General features: G+C 39.0%; 1 pseudogene; it reads left to right on the top strand.

Moving 5' to 3' along the window:
* Positions 1-25208, top strand: part of LOC143137593 (uncharacterized) — a 288160-nt pseudogene that overhangs the window by 182781 nt on the left and 80171 nt on the right.

The following is a 25208-nucleotide window of genomic DNA, read 5'->3' as shown; positions in this document are numbered from 1 at the left end:
GATTAATATTCTGAAAGAATTTTGAGTCTAGGTGAATCTGGTAAGGAGAAATAAGCATAATTAACTTTTTTTTTCAATAGCGCCACCTTTGGGTGCAGTACCCCAAATTTTGGGTTATGGGTAGAGGGGGGTACTGGTAACCATACCTGAAAATTTCAAGAGTTTTGGAGTTACGGTTTAGGCTGCAGTATGACTTTTACAGAATTTTGGCCAAAAAATTAACGGTACAGAAACAATAGGGTTCCTGCAGCTACGCTGCTCGGACCCCTAATAAGAAAACTAACAAACACAATGGGGGCCTTCGCAGCTTCGCTGCTTGGCCCCCAATCATAGAAACACAATGGTTGCCTCGCAGCTTCGCTGCTTGGCCCCCAATAAGAAAAGGTAGAAACACAATGGGTGCCTTCGCAGCTTCGCTGCTTGGCCCCCAATGATACCTGCTGATTACCCAGCCATTGGTCCTGAAGTACAGGTGATAACATTGTATAATGAGAGACAGACAGGTACGCTGGATACTATTCATATGATACTTGCTGATTACCTTGGCATTGTTCCTGATGTGCAAGTGCTAATACTATAACTATTCATATGATACCTGCTGATTACCCAGCCATTGATCCTGAAGTACAGGTGCTAATACTATAACTATTCATATGATACCTGCTGATTACCCAGCCATTGATCCTGAAGTACACGTGATAATACTATAACTATTCATATGATAGCATTTGATTATCCAGCCATTGGTCCTGAAGTACAGGTGCTAATACTATAACTATTCATATGATACCTGCTGATTACCCAGCCATTGTTCCTGCAGTACAGGTGCTAATACTATAACTATTCATATGATACCTGCTGATTACCCAGCCATTGTTCCTGAAGTACAGGTGATAATACTATAACTATTCATATGATACATGCTGATTACCCAGCCATTGGTCCTGAAGTACAGGTGCTAATATTATATAATGAGAGACAGACAGGTGCACTGGATACTATTCATATGACACCTGTTGATTATCCAGCCATTGGTCCTGAAGTCCTGAAGTACAAGTATACATATTATAACCATTCATAGGATAACTGACAGTGTGGTCGATTATTTTAAGGATTTGTAGTTTAGGGAGCACCAGATTGTATGCTAAGAAGCTAGATAGATAGATAGATAGATAGATAGATAGATAGATAGATAGATAGATAGATACTCTATTGATCCCCAAGGGGAAATTCAAGAAAAACACAAAGACACAGAGTTACCTCAACATGCTGCCACTCTTGTCAGCGCTGGAACCGGCATGAAGCCACACCTGATTTCTTTACGACCCTTCTAAATGAGCCCCCTTGTGATGTCACAGAGAGCAAAATACATTTTTAAACATTTTTTACACAACGGTTATTTCAACATGTTTGTTAAGCGGTTAGAGAGGCATTCATTATTTTTGAAAAGGTAAAAAGAAAAGATTATAATAATAAGAAGAATAATAATAATAAAAAGAAGAAGCCAGGAGATTTCAAGATAGTGGATTTCATCCACTATAATAAATGTCTTGTTTGACTAGCTCAATGAGTTGGTAAATCTTAATGGCTGTTTGAAGAAATCCAGATTTTTATGAAACGGCTTGCTCAGATGAATGTTTAAAATATAAAACATGGCCAAAACCAAAACTTTATTTTCTTTATTATCATTATTTCAGTTCAACATGGATATGGCAAGTTGTTCATTTCAAGAAGACATTCTTACATTGAACATATTGACAACACTAACAAACACTGACATAATAAAAAAAAATGAGAAACTAAAAATAAAATAAAATATAAAATCATAATAAGGAAGACAATAAGGAAGACAAGTACAAAAAAAAATCACACAAAAAGGAGAAGGGAAGGGAGTGACCACTGTCTACAGAACCATCACTGCAGTAAGGTTAACACTGCTGCCTTATACATTACGGAGCTTGTATACACCTCCACAAATGAACAAATATAAAATAAAATATAAAGCATGTCTCTGCTCATTCTACTGGGAGTCAGGCAATGTGATTTGTTCCCTAACATAGTCTAAGAAAGGTCCCCATATTTTATTGTACTTATTTGCTGATCCTTTCAAAGAGTATGTAATTATTTCAAGTTTAAGAAAATAAAGGGTATCTTTGATCCAGTGTGTAAAATTTGGGGGTTTGCTGTCTTTCCATTTGATCAAAATCAGCCTTCTAGCGACGAGGGTGAGGAAGGCAACGCTGTCAGACTGTGCCTTAGTTAGCTTACTGGACTCGAGCATAATACCAAATAACCCAGTAACAGAACATGGTGAGACCGATTGACCCAGGAAGCCTGAAATAGTGTTAAAGATAGAAGTCCAGTAGTAGTCCAGCTTTGAGCAAGACCAGAACATGTGGGTATGTCATGCCGGGTGGCATTTACATCGATCACATAGTGTATCTACATCTGAGAACCTTTTGGATAATCTGAGTTTAGTCCAATGTATGGATGTACAATCTTAAATTGTAATAGTCCATGCCTTGCACAAATTGATGAGTTATGTACTGTGCTTAAGGCGGCCTCCCAAGATGCCTCGGGGATAGGTTCCCCCAGCTCCCCTTCCCACTGAGATTTTACATCAGAAAGAGTAGAGTGTGAGAGTGCCATCAGTTTGCTATATATGGCTGATATAATTCCCTTAAATGATGGAGGTTGATCAAGTATATGATCATAGGGGGTGCATTGGGGTTGATTTGGAAATGCTGAGGAGATATTCCTAGTGAAGTCACGAATTTGAAGAAAGCGAAAAAAGTGGCTTTTTGGGATATTGAAGTTATCGCACAAATGTTGAAAGGAGACAAAAGTTCTATAATGTTGTTTGTGCGTACTGAAGAAGCAGGATCTGTATATAATAGCTTAACCCAGGATATAAATGTATCCCCAAAGCCAAACTTTTTTAACGCATAAAACAAGTAGCTCCACTCCACCCTATCAAATGCCTTTTCGGCATCTAAAGAGAGTACAATTTCAGGTATTGGAGACTGTGAGGGGTGGTAAATTATATTTAGAAGTCGACGTACGTTAGAGAAAGAGAATCTATTTTTAATAAATCCAGTTTGGTCTGTAGAAACAATGTGTGGTAGTACAGATTCTAGACGTGTGGCCAGAACCTTAGCTAAGATCTTGAAATCAACTGATAGAAGAGACACAGGACTGGAGGTCTTTACCTTTCTTTAGTATTAATGAGATGGAGGCTTCACATAGTGTTTTGGGCAGATGGCCTGATTCAAATGATTCATTGTACATGTTTAATAATAAAGGTAAAAGATTTCAAGATTAACTGGACTAAATGTCCTAAATAGTTGAGGACATTATAATGCACTCTACAAAATTAAGTTCATTAACTTATTTGAGCTCGAGGCCTCATACATATTTGTAGACGTGGTATCATACTTTTACTGTATGATTTCAGAAACACACACAGACAAAGACTGCATGTGCCCATAAAATGATCTTACATGACTTTAAATGGAGCAAATAGCACAGACACCAAGCACGAAAAGCTTGAAAAAAGATGGAAACCCAACACCTTCTAATTGATCACTTTTAATGTCACCCCTCCACCCTACCCCCACTTAACCTCCGTTGTAGAGCAATTGGCTAGATGACACATTTGATAGTCCTCAGGTGGACAACTTGACTGAAAGGAGGTTAGGCTCCATTCTTCCTTAAAGCTTTTTCCTGCTTGATATTAGTGTTATTTTTCCATTCATGAGGTTATTTTAGGGGCACATGCAGTTTTTGCCTGAATATATTTAGTATATGTTTCTGAAAACAAACTCCTAAAGTAAAAGTATGGTACCACATTTACAAACATATATGTGGCCTCAGGCAAAAATAAAATCATCAACAATCAACATTTAGCCTTTAGTTATTTTATCTTTTAAACATTCATCTGAGAATCAAATGATTCCTTCAAACCGGCAGTATGATTTACCAACTCATGGAGATAGTAAAACAAGGCATGTAGTGTATTTACCACAATAGGACATTTCCTGTAATATCACACATTTGAATAAAAGCTCTCTGGTTGTTGCTGTTGAACATTTTAATCATCAGATCATGGAAGGCAACCACAGGCATCTGGATGATGTGGTACTTACTCTTCCTCTTGTATTTGCTGAATATAGGTGTCAATACATGAGCTCTGATTTCCAGTGTTGTGCCTGAACGCGTTCATTGAACTAAAGTTCATGAACTTGTTCATATTTTGAGCTAACGTGAACTGAACGTACTGTATTACTGCCTGATGAACGTTACTCCGAACTCGTTCATTCTGGTGTCTGTGAACGGCACGCTCTTTCAGTTTAACTTCGTTCAATCGGGTGCCAGATTTCTACACAGCCTTCCACGCGAAAACCCGGCTAAAACACACCGTAAAAAGGCCTTAATATGGCACCACGAAGGTCACCATTTCTCAAACTATGGGCCGCGGTCCGCAACGTGGACAATGCTGGTCTGCAGAGTGAAATTATTCCCGGGTCATCGTCTTATAATTTGCTGCGCAATTGATTAAGGTACCGCGGACAGAAAAAGAAAACAAACGTTTCTGCAATTAGTAGGAATTACTTGTTAATTTGGTGTCATCAAACATAGAGGCATAGAATTAAGTCGTGGTATGATTGCATGCGTGTGCACGTTGGTAGCAAATCTAAGCTTCAACCTATTGGAAGGCTATTTAATTATGAAACGACATTTAACTACGTGGATTTATGCAACTTCCATGAAAAACAGAGCACAGACTATATAAAACACTGTCTAGCATTAAGTATTAAAGTGAGCCAAAAGCTATTAATTAGTCCTAGTTAAAGATAGTTAAAGATCTCCAGATCAGTGATCTAGGCATGATCTGATCCGCCATTTACCATTCCCAAAAGCTGGTATTGTGTTTCCTGAATCCTTACATTCAGGCATTCAAATAATTAAATAGCATATAAATATTCTATCAGTGTATGATGCTTGCATGAGGGAAACATCCCAAAACAATGGCACCCATATAATTGCTGTTGTTTTAAGAAGTATTTCTCATGCAAGCATCATGCAACAATGCAAAAACAATTAAACTATTGTAGGCCTAATTATATTTTACATTAGTAAAGCAGTACTCTGATGTGCATATTTTCACAAACTTTTGTGAACAATCATAGCACTTTAAAAATTGACTGTTTTGAAGTGCATGTATAGCAATATAGTATAAAAATAATAATTGTGATCATCATTATGATAATTTGATGGGGGGTGGGAGTAGAGGGTGGGTTCATGTAGGTGGGCCATATGACCCCAAAGTATGCCTTGACTGGGCCTCAGGTCAAAGAAGTTTGAGAAAGGCTGATGTAGACGACAAAGCAGCAAGGAGGCATCGTATGATCATTTAAATGTTAAAAGTTTTATGACAAGGTCGATGAGGATGGGAAAAATCGTACATTTCTGTGCAAACTCCAGTCACCCACAGCAAACCTGAAACAGCACATTGAACTGAAGCACCTGGCTAGCCTTTCAAGGTATGTGCAAGCCAATAAAAAAATCAAAAGACTGTCAAGACAGATCCTCAACCCAAATTAACTGCATTCTATGGCTGTGGCAATAATTTTGAAAAATAATAGCTCGCAGCAACATATGAAAAAAAAAAGAACTATGAACTAGTTCATTTTTGGAAAGTGTGAACTTAGTTCAAAATTTTGAATTATGAACTATGAACTGAACTAGTTCATTTAAAAATTTGTGAACTGAACTTTGAACTAGTTCACGTAGAAAGTGAACTTTCCCAACACTGCTGATTTCATAAACAAATACATTTCTAATGTTTGACTACTGTATGTCATGTCTGATGGTCCTTAAGAATTGAGCTGTGACTGAAACTCTCCCCACATGTGGTGCACAGATATGGTTTTAGGCCCATCTGTGACTGTTGGTGTCTTTATAATTCATCATGAAACTCTCCCCACATGTAGTGCACAGATATACCTTCAGTCTGTTGCAGTGTGGTCATTGGTGTCTAGTGAGATGGTAGTAAAGTAAAAAAACTCACATGTAGTGCACTGTTATGGCTTTTTTCTTGTATGTGTGTGCTGATGTTGACTGAGATTTGAGCTATAACTGAAACACTTTCTTGAGACTAGACGTTTGAATACAGGCCTTTCCACACTCACTGGAAAGATCAATTTCTGCCGCATGTCTCATTTCATCTGTATATATTTCTTGATGATTTGCAAGAGAAGGACAAAAAACTATTTGAAACACTTGTAATTTTTATTATTGTAATTTATGATTGGTTTTGCTTCAATATTTCCACAGGACAAAATATTAACTTACCAATGTAATTACCCCACCTATCCTCCTATGTGGAGTATTAATTATCCCACCTACCCTCCTTTGTGGAGTGTTCATCACCTCCACCTACCCTCCTTTGTGGAGTATTAATTACCCCACCTACCCTCCTTTGTGGAGTGTCTGCAAGTGCATCTATGGCCACGCCCACTTGATGCCCTATCAGTCTGATTTGCATCATAAAGGTTCCTGTCACTGATTGGTTAGATGGACCTAGTGAGTCAGAGAGATGAGGCATTATATAAACACCAACTAGTGGAGTCAGATGTTTGAACTCACCTGGTCAAAGGTAGGCTCTGGGTTACTCTGAGCACATACACTATATCTATATTCAATTAACAGTGCAACTATATTGTATTTTCTTTTATTTAATTGAATCCCTCAATTGTATTTGTAAATTACATATGAGATTCAAAAGTAATACTGAATTTGTTTCACAGCACAGAAATGGAGTTTGAAATGTCAGGATTTACAGAACCAACACTGCTGCCTATGCCAGTGAAGAAGATAAAAGAAGAAAAGTTTGATGACTTCCTTCAGGAGTTTCTGTTTGCAGTTCAGAAAGGAAAAGAAAAGCCTGGACTGGATCAGGACTACAATACTGAAACACACACATCACCAACATTTAACTGCAAAGAAGAAAAATCTGAACTGATGGATATTAAAGAGGAGGAAGAGTTTGATTTAAGAGAGCATGGCCACATTGACTCTTCGCCTATGGGTAAGTTACTCATCAGTGTTTTGTCTTGTGGAAATATTGAAGCAAAAACAAGCATACATTCTAATAACAACAACAACAACAATAAATGTTTTTCTTGTCCTTCTCTTGCACATCACCTAGAAATCAACACAGATATGATGAGCCATGCTGGGGAAATTGAACACCATTGTAATGAATGTGGAAAGAGCTTTCATAAGATGAGTCATCTCAAGGCACACTGGAGCATCCACTCAGGAGAAAGGAGTGTGTGTGGGAAGAGTTTCAGTGAGAGTTTGGGTCTCACTGTCCATCAGTTGACACATAAGGGAGAAAAGCTCTATCCATGTCCTCATTGTGGGAAGACCTTCACTAGGATGCATCATCTCAAGACTCACCAGAGGATCCATACTGGAGAAAAGCCATATCAGTGCACTGACTGTGGAAAGGCCTTTAGACAAAAAGATTATCTCAAGACTCACCAGAGGATTCATACTGGGGAAAAGCCATATCAGTGCAGTGTATGTGGGAAGAGTTTCAGGGAGAGATCAGCTCTCACATGCCATCAGTTGATACATGGAGAAAAGCTCTATCCATGTCCTCAGTGCGGAAAGACCTTCACTCGGATGAATTCTCTCAAGACTCACCAGAGGATCCATACTGGAGAAAAGCCATATCAGTGCACTGACTGTGGGAAGGCCTTTAGTCAAATATCCAATCTCAAGACTCACCAGAGTATCCATACAGGAGAAAAGCCATATCAGTGCACCGACTGTGGAAAGGCCTTTGGTCAAATGTCTAGCCTCAAGAAACACCAGAGGATCCACACAGAACACATGCCATATCATTGCAATGTATGTGGGAAGAGTTTCAGGAGGAGCTCAGAATTCACTGTGCATCAGCGTACGCATACAGGAGAAAAGCCATATCAGTGCACTGACTGTGGAAAGGCCTTTAGTCAAATATCTAGCCTCAAGACACACAAGAGGATCCATACTGGGGAAAAGCCATATCATTGTAGTACATGTGGGAAGAGTTTCAGGGAGAAATCAGCTTTCAATGTGCATCAGCGCACACATACAGGAGAAAAACCACACCAGTGCACTGACTGCGGAAAGGTCTTTAGCCAACTGTGTAATCTCAAGACACACCAGAGTATCCACACAGGAGAAAAGCAATATCAGTGTGCTACATGTGGCAAGAGTTTCAGGGATAGATCAGATGTCATAAAGCATCAGCGCACACATACAGGAGAAAAGCCATACCAGTGTGCTACATGTGGGAAGAGTTTCAGTTGTAGCTCCTATCTTAAGAGACATGAGAAAGTCCACACTCGACTGAAACAATGCAAACACTAAATTGACAAAAAGAGGCTCATCATCTGATTTTTAAAGGAAAACATCACATTTTCTAGAATTTATCACAAATGAAATGAAACATCACTTAAAGTAATATTTTTGTTGTTTAACAATTAACGGAATGTCAGGCATCCTGGAGAAAACTACAATAAACATGTCAGATCAACATTCATTATGAAAGTTGCTTTGATAATAACTGAGTTTTAAAATGCTATTCTCTATTGTAATCATTGTAAATTAATGTTTTGAAAATGTACAACACTGCATGAATATCTCAGCGACAAGATGTCTAATAATGGCTTTTTGAATAAATCCACTTTTTTATCTGAAATTGCTACTTCAGTCAAACGATAATAGCACAAAATATAATTTTGATGTTTTCACTGTGTAAACAATCCACTGTACTAGCATTACAAGGTTGTTCATTACACAATCACATATGCTACATGTGGGAAAAGTTTCAGGACTAAGGCAGAGGTTACAAACCATCAACGCACACATACAGGAGAAAAGCCATATCAGTGCACTTCAGAGTTTCAGTCGTAGCTCACATCTTAAAAACCATCAGAAATTGCATACTGGAGTTTAACATTAGAAATGTTAAATTGACAGTGTGTATTTTTATGAAAACAGAACTCATGTACAGACAAGTATATTCAGCTCATGCAAGATGGAGAATGTTTCAATCTGCCAGTTGTGTGTTTATAAAGAACAGTAATATTCATACTAGTAGTACATCATCCTGGACCAGAATGATGCAGTTTGTTTTTGATGTATCTCCTGATGAGGTCTTTATTAAAGTACTACACATTCATCTGTGATTGTGGCATTGCATTAATCGTATTAAAGTTTGACAATGTTCAAACGAAGCAACCAGATGTTTTTTATTAAAATGTATGGTATTATTCAGATGAACATTTGAAAAACAAGCAATACTAATGAACAAAATTCATGATTGAATGGAGTAATTGTATGCAATTGTAGTGCGAATACTATAACTATTCATATGATACCTGTTGATTACCCAGCCATTGTTCCTGAAGTAAAGGTGATAATATTGTATAATGAGAGACAGACAGGTAGACTGGATACTATTCATATGATACCTGCTGATTACCCTGCCATTGGTCCTGAAGTCGAAGTATACATATTATAACCATTCATAGGATAACTGACAGTGTGGTCCAAAACGATTCATTTAAGGATTTGTAGTTTAGGGAGCGCCAGATTGTATGCTAAGAAGGAAGATAGATAGATAGATAGATAGATAGATAGATAAATAAATAGATAGATACTCTATTGATCCTAGGGGTGTAACGGTTCATGTATTAGTATTGAACCGAAACGGTACGGGCGTCACGGTTCGGTGCATGAATTTACACGGAGAATACACGGTATAAAAATACATAAAACTCGTGTGCGGATTAATTAATGTCATGCGCAATTACTGTTAAGTAGCGAGAGTTACGCGAGTTCTTTAGCGACACCTAACGCTAATCTGTAGCCTCGCCTTAGCTCTGAAGCTCTGATTGGCGCCTATGTTTTTTTGTCAGGTCGTCGGTCGAGTCAGTCAGTCATTAGCAGCACTAAGGTTAGACCCACAAGAGTTAGAGGATCCGCTAGTCTCTTTAAGATCGCAAGTTTGAGAACTTCAGTTACAGTAACGTTAGTACAGGCGAAAGAGTGGTGGATAAGATGAAACTGTGTGTCGGCGTTGTTCAGCAGTTGTTGGGTATGTGAGTGGAAAAAATGCTACACATATTCGAAGCCATCACCCAGATGATGTAGGCTACCAATCACTGAAACGAGGGGAAAAAACTTCCCCTGCGCTTCAGCAGCCTTTGGATACACATACAAATAGGGCCAAAACCTATGGCTTAAATTAAATTATTTCGTAATGACAGAAAGCTATGTAAATCGCGTGGTAATTACCTTTATGTTGGGGTAACTTGTAACTTCTCACATGAGGTTCTGGTAGTGTTAAGTGCATAGAGTAAAATAAAGTGACAACGCTAACCAGGCTAATAAACAAACCATGCTACGGTGAGTTAACGTCAAAGGGCAAAGTCACGTGACTTCTAGTTGTAGTCTGTGTATGAAATGAAAGGAGCAATTATTTCGTTTTTTTTTTTTTTTTAAACTGTTGACTGAAAATAGTGTGATATTTTCACAGTTAGTAGGCTAGATTATTACTTTACACACAATAAAAAAAAATATTGAGGCAAATTGTAGACCCTTCCATATACAACTAAACACAGATGTTGAAGGTCTTGCTTAAGTGGATTTTTAAAAATATTTTTTCTATGTAATTTGCACTTTCAGAAATAAGAGATGCTGTAGGCCCAGTTTTATAGCTGATTGTCTTATTTTGTTTACAAGTTACAGATGGAGTCTGGGTACTTATTGTACTGTTTAGCCTACATCTTACACACTTTAGGCTGTTGCAGATAGCTCAGGGAAGAGACTGTATGACACTAGGTGGTACAGCCTGAGACATGTACAAAAAAAAATGCTTTCTGCATTTTTATTTTGCTTTTCCCTCCATTGTACCGAACTCGTACCGAACCGTGATGTCCGAACCGAGGTATGAACCGAACCGTGACTTCTGTGTACCGTTACACCCCTAATTGATCCCCAAGGGGAAATTCAAGAAAAACACAAAGACACAGAGTTACCTCAACATGCTGCCACTCTTGTCGGCGCTGGAACCGGCATGAAGCCACACCTGATTTCTTTACGACCCTTCTAAATGAGCCCTCTTGTGATGTCACAGAGAGAAAAATACATTTTTAAACATTTTTTACACAACGGTTATTTCAACATGTTTGTTTGTTAAGCGGTTAGAGAGGCATTCATTATTTTTGAAAAGGTAAAAAGAAAAGATTATAATAATAAGAAGAATAATAATAATAAAAAGAAGAAGCCAGGAGATTTCAAGATAGTGGATTTCATCCACTATAATAAATGTCTTGTTTGACTAGCTCAATGAGTTGGTAAATCTTAATGGCTGTTTGAAGAAATTCAGATTTTTATGAAACGGCTTGCTCAGATGAATGTTTAAAATATAAAACATGGCCAAAACCAAAACTTTATTTTCTTTATTATCATTATTTCAGTTCAACATGGATATGGCAAGTTGTTCATTTCAAGAAGACATTCTTACATTGAACATATTGACAACACTAACAAACACTGACATAATAAAAAAAATGAGAAACTAAAAATGAAATTTAAATCATAATAAGGAAGACAATAAGGAAGACAAGTACAAAAAAAAAAAATCACACAAAAAGGAGAAGGGAGGGGAGTGACCACTGTCTACAGAACCATCACTGCAGTAAGGTTAACACTGCTGCCTTATACATTACGGAGCTTCTATACACCTCCACAAATGAACAAAAATTAAATAAAATATAAAGCATGTCTCTGCTCATTCTACTGGGAGTCAGGCAATGTGATTTGTTCCCTAACATAGTCTAAGAAAGGTCCCCATATTTTATTTTACTTATTTGCTGATCCTTTCAAAGAGTATCTAATTATTTCAAGTTTAAGAAAATAAAGGGTATCTTTGATCCAGTGTGTAAAAGTTGGGGGTTTGCTGTCTTTCCATTTGATCAAAATCAGCCTTCTAGCGACGAGGGTGAGGAAGGCAACGCTGTCAGACTTAGTTAGCTTACTGGACTCGAGCATAATACCAAATAACCCAGTAACAGAACATGGTGAGACCGATTGAGCCAGGAAGCCTGAAATAGTGTTAAAGATAGAAGTCCAGTAGTAGTCCAGCTTTGAGCAAGACCAGAACATGTGGGTATGTGATGCCGGGTGGCATTTACATCAATCACATAGTGGATCTACATCTGAGAACCTTTTGGATAATCTGAGTTTAGTCCAATGTATGCGATGTACAATCTTAAATTGTAATAGTCCATGCCTTGCACAAATTGATGAGTTATGTACTCTGCTTAAGGCGGCCTCCCAAGATGCCTCGGGGATAGGCTCCCCCAGCTCCCCTTCCCAATGAGATTTTACATCAGAAAGAGTAGAGTGTGAGAGTGCCATCAGTTTGCTATATATGGCTGATATAATTCCCTTAAATGATGGAGGTTGATCAAGTATATGATCATAGGGGGTGCATTGGGGTTGATTTGGAAATGCTGAGGAGATATTCCTAGTGAAGTCACGAATTTGAAAAAAGCGAAAAAAGTGGCTTTTTGGGATATTGAAGTTATCGCACAAATGTTGAAAGGAGACAAAAGTTCCTCTGTGTGTATTTACCACAGTAGGACATTTCCTGTAATATCACACATTTGAATAAAAGCTCTCTGGTTGTTGCTGTTGAACATTTTAATCATCAGATCATGGAAGGCAACCACAGGCATCTGGATGATGAGCTACTTACTCTTCATCTTGTATTAGCTCAATATAGGTGTCAATACATGAGCTCTGATTTCATAAACAAATACATTTCTAATGTTTGACTACTGTATGTCATTTCTGGTGGTCCTTAAGAATTGAGCTGTGACTGAAACTCTCCCCACATATGGTACACAGATATGGTTTTAGTCCCATAAGTGATTGTTGTTGTCTTGATAATTCATCATGAAACTCTCCCCACATGTAGTGCACAGATATACCTTCAGTCTGTTGCAGTGTGGTCATTGGTGTCTAGTGAGATGGTAGTGCAGTAAAAAAACTCTTCCCACATGTAGTGCACTGTTATGGCTTTTTTCTTGTATGTGTGTGCTGATGTTGACTGAGATTTGAGCTATAACTGAAACACTTTCTTGAGACTAGACGTTTGAATACAGGCCTTTCCACAGTCACTGGAATGATCAATTTCTGCCGCATGTCTCATTTCATCTGTATATATTTCTTGATGATTTGCAAGAGAAGGACAAAAAACTATTTGAAACACTTGTAATTTTTATTATTGTAATTTATGATTGTTTTTGCTTCAATATTTCCACAGGACAAAATATTAACTTACCAATGTAATTACCTCACCTACCCTCCTATGTGGAGTATTAATTACCCCACCTACCCTCCTTTGTGGAGTGTTCATCACCCCCACCTACCCTCCTTTGTGGGGTATTATTTACCCCACCTACCCTCCTTTGTGGAGTGTTCATCACCCCCACCTACCCTCCTTTGTGGAGTATTAATTACCCCACCTACCCTCCTTTGTGGAGTGTCTGCAAGTGCCTCTATGGCCACGCCCACTTGATGCCCTATCAGTCTGATTTGCATCATAAAGGTTCCTGTCACTGATTGGTTAGATGGACCTAGTGAGTCAGAGAGAAGAGGCATTATATAAACACCACCTAGTGGAGTCAGATGTTTGAACTCACCTGTTCAAAGGTAGGCTCTGGGTTACTCTGAGCATATACACTATATCTATATTCAATTAACAGTGCAACTATATTGTATTTTCTTTTATTTAATTTAATCCCTCAATTGTATTTGTAAATTACATATGAGATTCAAAAGTAATACTGAATTTGTTTCACAGCACAGAAATGGAGTTTGAAATGTCAGGATTTACAGAACCAACACTGCTGCCTATGCAAGTGAAGAAGATAAAAGAAGAAAAGTTTGATGACTTCCTTCAGGAGTTTCTGTTTGCAGTTCAGAAAGGAAAAGAAAAGCCTGGACTGCATCATGACTACAATACTGAAACACACACATCACCAACATTTAACTGCAAAGAAGAAAAATCTGAACTGATGGATATTAAAGAGGAGGAAGAGTTTGATTTAAGAGAGCATGGCCACATTGACTCTTTGCCTATGGGTAAGTTACTCATCAGTGTTTTGTCTTGTGGAAATATTGAAGCAAAAACAAGCATACATTCTAATAATAATAACAACAATAAATGTTTTTCTTGTCCTCCTCTTGCACATCACCTAGAACACAGGAACACAGATATGATGAGCCATGCTGGGGAAACTGAACACCATTGTAATGAATGTGGAAAGAGCTTTCATAAGATGAGTCATCTCAAGGCACACTGGAGCATCCACTCAGGAGAAAGGAGTGTGTGTGGGAAGAGTTTCAGTGAGAGTTTGGGTCTCACTGTCCATCAGTTGACACATAAGGGAGAAAAGCTCTATCCATGTCCTCATTGTGGGAAGACCTTCACTAGGATGCATCATCTCAAGACTCACCAGAGGATCCATACTGGAGAAAAACCATATCAGTGCACTGACTGTGGAAAGGCCTTTAGACAAAAAGATTATCTCAAGACTCACCAGAGGATTCACAGTGGAGAAAAGCCATATCAGTGCACTGACTGTGGAAAGGCCTTTAGACAAAAATCTTCTCTCAAGGTACACCAGAGGATTCATACTGGGGAAAAGCCATATCAGTGCAGTGCATGTGGGAAGAGTTTCAGGGAGAGATCAGTTCTCACAGTCCATCAGTTGATACATGGAGAAAAGCTATATCCATGTCCTCAGTGCGGAAAGACCTTCACTAGGATGGATTATCTCAAGACTCACCAAAGGATTCATACTGGAGAAAAGCCATATCAGTGCACCGACTGTGGAAAGGCCTTTGGTCAAATGTCTAACCTCAAGAAACACCAGAGGATCCACACAGAACACATGCCATATCATTGCAATGTATGTGGGAAGAGTTTCAGGGGGGGCTCAGCTTTCACTGTGCATCAGCGTACGCATACAGGAGAAAAGCCATGTCAGTGCACTGACTGTGGAAAGGCCTTTAGTCAAATATCTAGCCTCAAGACACACAAGAGGATCCATACTGGGGAAAAGCCATATCACTGTAGTACATGTGGGAAGAGTTTCAGGGAGAAATCAGCTTTCAATGTGCATCAGCGCACACATACAGGAGAAAAACCACACCAGTGCACTGACTGCGGAAAGGTCTTTAGCCAACTGTGTAATCTCAAGACACACCAGAGTATCCACACAGGAGAAAAGCAATATCAGTGTGCTACATGTGGCAAGAGTTTCAGGGATAGGTCAGATGTCATAAGGCATCAGCGCACACATACAGGAGAAAAGCCATATCAGTGTGCTACATGTGGGAAGAGTTTCGCTCATAACTCACATCTCATTCAGCATCAGCGCACACATACAGGAGAAAAGCCATATCAGTGTGCTACATGTGGGAAGAGTTTCGCTCGTAACTCACATCTCATTCAGCATCAGCGCACACACACAGGAGAAAAGCCATATCAGTGTGCTACATGTGGCAAGAGTTTCAGGGATAGGTCAGATGTCATAAAGCATCAGCGCACACATACAGGAGAAAAGCCATATCAGTGTGCTACATGTGGGAAGAGTTTCGCTCGTAACTCACATCTTAAGACGCATGAGAAAGTCCACACTCGACTGAAACAATGCAAACACTAAATTGACAAAAAGAGGCTCATCATCTGATTTTTAAAGGAAAACATTACATTTTCTAGAATTTATCACAAATGATAAGAAACATCACTTAAAGTAATCTTTTTTGTTGTTTAGCAATTAGCGGAATGTTAGGCATCCTGGAAAAACTACAACAAACATGTCAAATCAACATTCATCATGAAAGTTGCTTTGATAATAACTGAGTTTTAAAATGCTATTCTCCTTATTGTAATCATTGTAAATTAATGTTTTGAAAATGTACAACACTGCATGAATATCTCAGCGACAAGATGTCTCATAATGGCTTTTTGAATAAATCCAGTCATTTGACTGCTTCTTCAGTCAAACGATAATAGCACAAAATAGCATTTTGATGTTGTAAACAATCCACTGTACTAGCATTACAAGGTTGTTCATTACACAAATATATCCAATCATATGTAATAATGGATTCCTTTCAGTTCATTACACCAACAATGTCCATGTTGATGAAGATTGATATGCAGTGTTGGGCAAGTTACTGAAAATAAGTAATTAGTTACAGTTACTAGTTACTTCTTTCAAAAGTAATTCAATTACGTTACCAATTACTGTATATCAAAAGTAATTAGTTACTAGAGAAAGTAACTTTTGAGTTACTTTTAAGTCTGCTTTTAAAATGTCAATATGAACAGTACTGAACAGTCACACACACAATAAACCTAATTTTTGGACCTATTTATTGTAGTTTCAACGGGCCTTCAAATCAATAGCCTTGTGCATGAGTTCTCAAACTTTTTCCGACCACAAAACATTCTACAATGCATGAAGGCCTCCCTGACCTTGTTTTGCACCACCCTCACCATCTAGGTGGTTTGATAGATATGTACAGTACACTGCCTACTGCTTGCCTACTACTTGCCTTCTGCAATATAGTAATAAGTTATTATTATCATTATTATTGCAATCCTTCTGTAGGCTACATGGAATTCGTTCAATGGGATGTAATGTGAAACAATGTTAAATGGCCTATTTTCAAAGCAGTTATTGTCTGCTCACACACACATAACCTTAGGTTATCCTCATCCTGCTTTGAACGCAGTTGTATTATATAGCATTTTAAGCACCACCAGTTTGGGAAAAGCCTGCGCTGCACAAGTGCTGACCTACCGAAATAAGTTCTAATGCATCCGAGAGTTTGGGATTGTCGCGCACTATGCAGAAGGTTACTCTTCAGCTGATAAGGTGTTCCAGAGAGAAGTTGCATGTTCCGTCGCAGACAAATGAATCCATAACACCATGGACGTCAATTCCGATGTAAACATAGCCTACTGTGCAAATAACTCAAGTCGCTTTTACGTACGGTAGGCTATTTGGAGGTTTCTTTATCTGGTAAGTGAAATCTGCATTTTCCTCTCGAGTTAAACGTGTGCTTGCTTGTGCCAAGGCTATATATAGGCTACCGTAGCCTATTGGTGTTGTGGCGTGGCTATGTTGTAAGAATGAGAAATTGATATAACGAGGCTTTTGCGCAATAGGCGAAAAAGAGCGGAGATAAACAACAATGCGCTTTTACTGTAGTGGAGCTTACGAGATGGAAACGAAAGGGAAAAGGCTTTTAAGATGCCCATTTAAATTGTAGCGCTATGCACTCTTGTGTGTTTTAGCATTAATCCGAAATAAGGAGGAATGTGAGGAGGCTCCTATTAACTGTAAAGAATGCATCTGCAATCTAAACAGGAAACACAATCGCTGGAAACACAGCTAAGGTCGGGAGACAAAGCAGCAAATGTGCATCTTGTCTGCAGTCGTTCATTAAAGATCAACAGAGTAACGCAAGTAATGAACTCTTTGAAATTTCAGTAAATGTAATTGCGTTACTGGATTTACAAAAATACTTCGTTACATGCTCGTTACCACTAAAAGTAGTGGAATTACAGTAACGTGTTACTTTGTAACGCATTACTCCCAACACTGTTGATATGTAGATAGTATGTAGAAAGTGTTGCTAATGATAGTGCCCCTAGTCATCAAGGATCACTATGTCTGTCCCAAAGAGGTGGAGTAGATCAGTGTTTTTCAACCTTTTTTGTACCACGGCACACTTTTGACACCTAAAATGTCCCACGGCACACTAACATCCTGTGTGAAGAAAAAATAAACATACCATAGCCTAAAATGTCAAATAATACACGGATATGGCCTTATTACTAGCCTAGAAATCTAGACGCATCCTAGATCCTAAATTACATTTGCTGCCAGGGCTAGTCTAGCAACTCTCCATTGGCTTGTGATCTCGAAAAATTAAACTTCTATCAGGCCAATCAAATCGTGTATCTAGTCGTTAGGCGGGCTTAACATAATGATTAATGGCAGATCTGCAACGGTTTGGCTTGAATTCCCTGCTACTTGAAAACAAATCAGATGGATATTGCTGTTGGCAAACAGTGTGACACGAGTTAAGCTTTTATTAAGTTGGCAAAACACGAGTTAAGCTTTTATTAAGTTGGCAAAAGTTTGAACTAGCCAACTAACGCCTGGGACTCATAGCACTGTCCTATTGCGTGCAGGGGGAATTTGAAAGACAACTGATTATCCCGCCCCTAGGACTGAACACTGCGAATGGTGAGTGCCCAGACCCTACATTTTAATGTGGGTTTGGCTCGTCAGGCTACCTTATTATGGCTTCTATGCAAGACCTGCTCAATAAAACAAGCGCCCTCTGTTTCATTTGTAGGTGACTATATCTAATTTAGTTGTTGTTTTGAACTGGATATGTGATGATTCTGTGAATACTGGATATGGGGCCCCCATTTTACAATGCCTGCATACCGCAAATAGTGCAATCATACAATCAATGAGAGCATGTGGTTGTAAATTCATTGATGCAACAGTTGCTTTTCTGGACCAGTGAGTGACATTTGGGCAATTTTCTGCGGCACACCTGAAGATCTCTCACGGCACACTAGTGTGCCCCGGCAGAGTGGTGGAAAAACACTGGAGTAGATAACAAAGACAAGGGGGCCGAGCACTGAGCCCTGAGGGACCCCTGAGGTGAGATGGTGAGGTGCATACAGTTGTTGAAGCCAGGATACGTTAAACAAGTGTCCTGTGAGGTAGGATTCAAACCGAAGAGAGCAGATTTGGAGATTCCCATGTTTGAGAGTACAGAGAGAAGGATGCTGTGATTGAACTGTGTCAAAGGCAGCCGATAAGTCAAGCAGAATGAGTACTGATGATCGCCCTCACTTCATTTAAGGCTTTCGTTATGGACAGCAGAGCCGTTCCGGTTGAGTGGCCACTCTTGAACCCAGATTGATTTGGATCAAGAAGGCTGTTCTGTGAAAGGAATTCAGAGACCTGAGAAGGAAGATAAGAGTGTCTGGTAGTTTTTTGATGTCATCAGTTAGTTTAGATTTGTGCCATTTTCTCTCTGCAGCTCTCAGTTTGGTGCACAGAACTTTGGGTACACAATAGATTAACAAATTATAGAAATATCATTAATTGTATGTACTTTGATTTGCAGCCTATATCCTGACACAAGTGCTGTCCCGTTACAAGAGGATTCTCAAGATGTACAAGAAATACGGGGTGATGTCTACTGCTTTCAGAAAGGTAGGGGTGGACAGGAACACTATTGCTGCCAATGCCCAATTACATTTGCTGCTGCTAGGGTGCATCTAGATTTCTAGGCTACAGTGTCATAATACATGGAGATCCAGCTCTCCAACAACAAAAACAAAAAAAAAAAAACAATGGCAAATTGTTACCTCTGAAATGAAGTCTGAAAAGACTATTTGCAATTATGCACAATATATATGTTTAAATGTCCATTTATTTTGTGTTAAATGTTCCACTAAATTTGTACATTTTATCTTGATGTTTACATTTACATTTGTCAAGTTATTTCCCTGAAGCGTGTCAGTAAGGGTACAATTGGTAATTTTGTGGCAGAGTGCAGTGCCGTAATACGTGGAGATCAAGCTCTCGCAGAGGTAATAAAAACCTGCAAAATTGTTACCTCTGAAATGAAGTCTGAAAAGAATATTTGCAATTTTGCACAACAAAAAAAAAATAGACATAACCCCCCACTGGTTTCAGTTTGTCACTTTGGGTCCACACAAGTCTGCCACATCCACTGTCACTCGTGGTTTCCCCCAGGGTTCTATTCTTGGGCCCTTCCTCTTCCTTATATATCCTGACCCTTGGCCAAGTCATCGGTAGACATGGCCTTCAATTCCAAAACCTCAACTGTCCAAATCTCATAGTCTCAGTCTGAACATTGATGGTACAATTGTCTGCTCCTGTTTTGCAAACTGCTTGACCCCTCACTCAGTTTCGAACCCCACATTAAATCCCTCACTAAAACTGCATTCTTTCACGTCCAGAACATTGCCCGCGTTCTGCTCATATAACCCCTATTATATATCTCAGCTTCACTGGTTACCGGTTCTGTCCCGAATCACATTCAAAATTCAGGTGAAAAAGTATACGATAAGCCTTTAAAGGCATAACTGATGCGCTAACTGTTGCCTACGGGGGTTTCAAGGGGCATAACTACAGCCTATAAAAATAGTTAGCTCACCAAACTGCAACCTTCTCTGTTGTCACACAACTTTATCCTTTACGAGTTGAAATGGTAACTAATTCAATTATAAACTAGCAATAGCAACATGCACATAATGAGCCAATATGATTAGACCAAATGAAATTGCTAGACTATTAGAAAGCATCTGATATGAGCTGGACATTGAGGTCAGTGATTAAATGTTTAATATCTCTTGTGCATCAACCTAGCTGTTTAACTAATTTTATACAATACCTGTTATACTACAATTGCTGATGATAGTCACTCAGAAGCTATTTACTGGGGGATGTTGCCGATAACACCTAACCACAACGATTAGTGCTGTCCCTAAAACCATTCAAAATAATTTATGCAATACAATTTTGTGGTTGTAAACTTCTTGCTTGATTTGTTTCAAAGTGTACCAGATTGACACATTTAAACGTTAAAATATAACAACATTTTCTTACGAGGGAGTATGCGCCCGTACCCCCCTAGGGGGTCTTCTGCCCCAGTCCAGCTTGAGGTCTAGTGACAAAATTAAGTTCATTAACTTATTTTAGCTCGAGGCCTCATACATATTTGTAGACGTGGTATCATATTTTTACTGTATGATTTCAGAAACACACACTTACATTCAGACAAAGACTGCATGTGTCCATAAAATATTCTTACATGACTTTAAATGGAAGAAATAGCACAGACACCAAGCACGAAAAGCTTGAAGAAAGCATGGAAACCCAACACCTTCTAATGGTTCGCTTTTAATGTCACCCCTCCACCTTACCCCCACTTAACCTCCATCTAATGGATCACTTTTAATGTCACACCTCCACCCTACCCCCACTTAACCTCTGTTGTAGAGCAATTGGCTAGATGACACATTTGATGGTGGACATGACCATAGCTCAACTTGACTGAAAGGAGGTTAGGCTCCATTCTTCCTTAAAGCTTTTTCCTGCTTGATATTAGTGTTATTTTTCCATTCAAAGTCATATACACAGATAGTCATGAAGAAAAGCTCTTCTCATTTGATCTCCTTCTTCACTGACATGGATAGTTGTGATGGTAATCCTGACATTTCAATTTCCAGTGGTGTTTCCTAAAAAAATGCAGTCAGATGTTGACTACCAGTAATGTAATCTGACTCCACTCTAGTGTGTCTAGAAGGCTTCCTCTGTTCCAGTGAGCTACTGAATTCAGATCCACCCAATCAGCTCCAAGGCCTTTTGGAATGCAAATCAGAACCACAGAGGATTATGGGATATGTGTATGAGCACCATTTGCACACCTGATGGTCTTCAGGTAGGCTACTGCTACATTTGGAGGAACATCACACAGGAGGTTGGGTGGGGGTGGGGTGGAGGTGTGAGCTGAAAGCTACATTTGGAGGAACATCACAAATGGGGTTGGGTGGGGGTGGGGTGGAGGTGTGAGCTGAAAGCTACATTTGGAGGAACATCACAAATGGGGTTGGGTAGGGTGGAGGTGTGAGCTGAAAGTTTCCAACATGGGTATACACACAAACATGGTGTTTGTTATTTTCGGAAGATTTTAACCCTCCTGTTGTGTTCACGGTCAAATGTGACCGATTGACAATTCTTTAGTCAAAAAATTAAGAAACTTATTCTGACCATCATGAGGCTCCTTGACTTTTTTAATGCAGGGCATCTGAACACACAAAACAAATGTTGAAGATTTTCATAACAATTTGAGTGTATTATTTAACTTTAGAACACCCATGTGTATTTCCGGTCAATGACCGGCCATTAGAAATGAATGGGTGAGAAAGTGGTCAATGTATAAAATTGAGTCCAGGCACATACTTATTGATCAGATGGACTGTATATGTGCTTCTGTACATTAACACACATACACAAACACACCTTCACTCCATCTCTTTGCTTCTATGCCAGCCCCCACTGGAACCTTTCCCTGATAGAATCTTCCCCTTTCTGACTTGCATGAGCTCAGGTCAGTGAGGCCTGCAGGCCATAAATAGCAAATGGAAGTACAAAACTGGTTATATCCGATAACTGTCCACATTGTAATCTGCAATATAATTGAAAAGTGATATCCAGAAGCCTTGTGTCTTTTATTCCTTATACATCATTGTTATTATCACCTGCATTCCACAGAAATCACTCCACCGCCTCCAAATAATCCAGAACTCTGCAGCCAGGATAGTAACAGGCACAAAGTCCACAAGCCACATAACACCTGTACTGTTGCAGCTACACTGGTTACCAGTTACCCAGAGAGTCCAGTTTAAGATCTTACTGTTGACATATAAGGCCCTGCATAACCTTGCTCCCAATTATATCACCTACCTCTTGGAGAGCTACACCCCTTCACGCTCGCTGCAATCCTCATCAGCTGGTCTGCTCAAGGTGCCCAAGATGAACCTCAGCACCATGGGAGAGCGTTCTCACACACAGCCCCAAAGCTATAGAACTCACTTCCAAACAACATCAGGCAGTGTGAATCCACACCTCCAGTGCACCTGTCTGTCTATTATTCTACACACCTGGCACATTAGCACCTGTACCTGGGCCAGCCATCAACATTCCAATTGTGCCCATCTCCACACCCATTTGCCTCGGTGGGATATAGATAGATAGATAGATAGATAGATAGATAGATAGATAGATAGATAAATACTTTATTGATCCCCAGGGGAAAATCAAGTGGATATCTCACCAACTCTTCACTCAACACATGACAAACCAAACATCACAGTAAAAAAATACATTATCGAACACAAGGCAGTCCTGTGTATAATTAGGAGCAATCCACTTTTGAAATAAACTGTACAAAATGTCAATGTGGTCTGCAACTTTAGGGTTGAAAAGTTATTAATTATGATACTTCATTACCTTCACAACCACAAGGCATGGTTGAGGAGTTTCATAGATCAGAATTGGTCAAAAAATAAATTTCAGCACTCAACGGAATTATGCAGAAGTGAGTAGCTGTGTTTAACTGTAATTGAATCAATTCTGTTTAGATTGTAGGCCTGCTCTGGGCTATCATACTATTTGTACTAACGCTAACAAATGCTACCTTTGAATTAGGGCACTCAATTTGTGTTAGCTTCCATATTTATATTTCAAATCTCCTCACATAGACTTTTCTTAACTGGGTTTGGTATGAAGATTTGATGATGTGATGTGTGTGCCGCTCTAATTACATTTTGTATTGCTGCTTTAATCTGTTGCTTTGACTTTGTGAATTTGACAGCATTCCTTTCTTATCCTGTTATTATATTAATACTGTACATTACTGCTGCTAAATACAGGAAGTAGTTTGACGTGTTGCCAGGACACCGACCGTATGGACCACAGAGCGATAGCACAAATGCAATACGTCTTACAAGGCGAAAACGCAGAAAGGCTAGATTCAGCGCTAGCTATCAAGGTAATCTCTCTGATCTAGAAAATATGATTAGACAAATTAGGAAAGAAACTGACCAGGAATTGAATCGTAATGTTAAACCAATGACCTTGCAACCTACTCTTGAATTAAGTTCACCTGAAAGCGTGGAAGTGAATGAATGTTTTGAAGCAGATGTTGAACAATGTGCTGGATTACTGAACCAGATTACCCTGACCTCAGAAATAGTTGATGATTATTGAATGTGAATAAAAGAATGGAAAATGAACCATAGCTGCAAACAATGACCTCATAATAAATAATAAAGTGCGATGAATGAAATGTATCATTACAAGTATTGTAGTAGCCTGACCTTGTAAAGTCTAGGGAATTATGCATGTAAAGAATTGTATGTCTCAAACTGTGAAATGGATAAAGTGCCTTAAACTGTTTAATTGAATGTATTCAGATTGCATTGTGTGAAGGGTTAATGCCATAAGTGTTTGTAACCTGTAAGAATGTAACCGATCTCCCTTGATGACTGTAAAAGTGTATGTTGCTAAATGTAATGTGTCACATGGTTATAATTGCCATTGAATGTAAACTGTTTGCGTAACCTCTGGAAACTATCTGTAAACCTGAATGTAATGTATCATCTCCAAAATGTAACCCGGAGAAGTAAGGTGTGTCATTTTAGATTGTTGGGTAAGATCAGTGGCTTCTAGAATGTGTTAGCTATTGTGAGAATATTCCCAGCTATATTCCCAAACTGCCGTGAGAATATTCCCAGCTATGTTCCCAGCTAACGTGAGAATATTCCCAGCCCTCGTGGGAACTTTTAGAAGGTTCTAAACTGTCGTGGGAAAGATTGATTTGCCTTAGGAATGTGTGGGGGAGGACAAGTCTACCTAGTATAAATAGGGGCTGAACTAAATGATCGGGCTGCTTCTTCTTTTTTTTTTCCTTCCTTCACCTCGTTGGGTTTTTGCTTTATGATGTCGTGTGCGGTTGTTAGAATTCGTCCTCCGAAATTCGTTGAGAAGCAAAGTGTTGGACGTCGTGCCAGGCTGAGTCGCGGACCGAAACTCAGTGGAACCTGTTGCAGATATCAGACCTGCTACTCCGACAGAGAGTGACTGCAGAAGACAATCAGCTGACTTTTTCCCTTTTTTGAGGACTTACTTTCTTTCCGTATATTCTCTTTTTCTCCATTTGTGGATTTACCATTTTTATTGTAATCTCTTCTCCATTTGTGGATTTACTCATTTTTATTGTAATCTCTTCTCCATTTGTGGATTTACTATTTTCCTATTTTGTGGATTTACTCTTTTTACAACATTGTAACCTGCAAGTGGATATTACGCCGCATTTTATCATCACCAAAGTGCTGAAAAGTAAAGAACTCATTTAATCTTGGCATCTAATTCTTCAAGCAGTATTTTTGTCTTTTCTTGGTTTTTCTACGAATTCCAGCAGGAGGGTAAGATAACTTG

The sequence above is a fragment of the Alosa pseudoharengus genome, unplaced genomic scaffold (genome assembly GCF_046254945.1).
Source record: "Alosa pseudoharengus isolate Yale_2024_CS ecotype anadromous, Long Island Sound unplaced genomic scaffold, YU_APseudo_1.1 YU_APseudo_1.1_scf_1, whole genome shotgun sequence".
Classification (NCBI taxonomy): domain Eukaryota; kingdom Metazoa; phylum Chordata; class Actinopteri; order Clupeiformes; family Clupeidae; genus Alosa; species Alosa pseudoharengus.
This window is presented reverse-complemented; position numbering and strand designations above follow the sequence as displayed.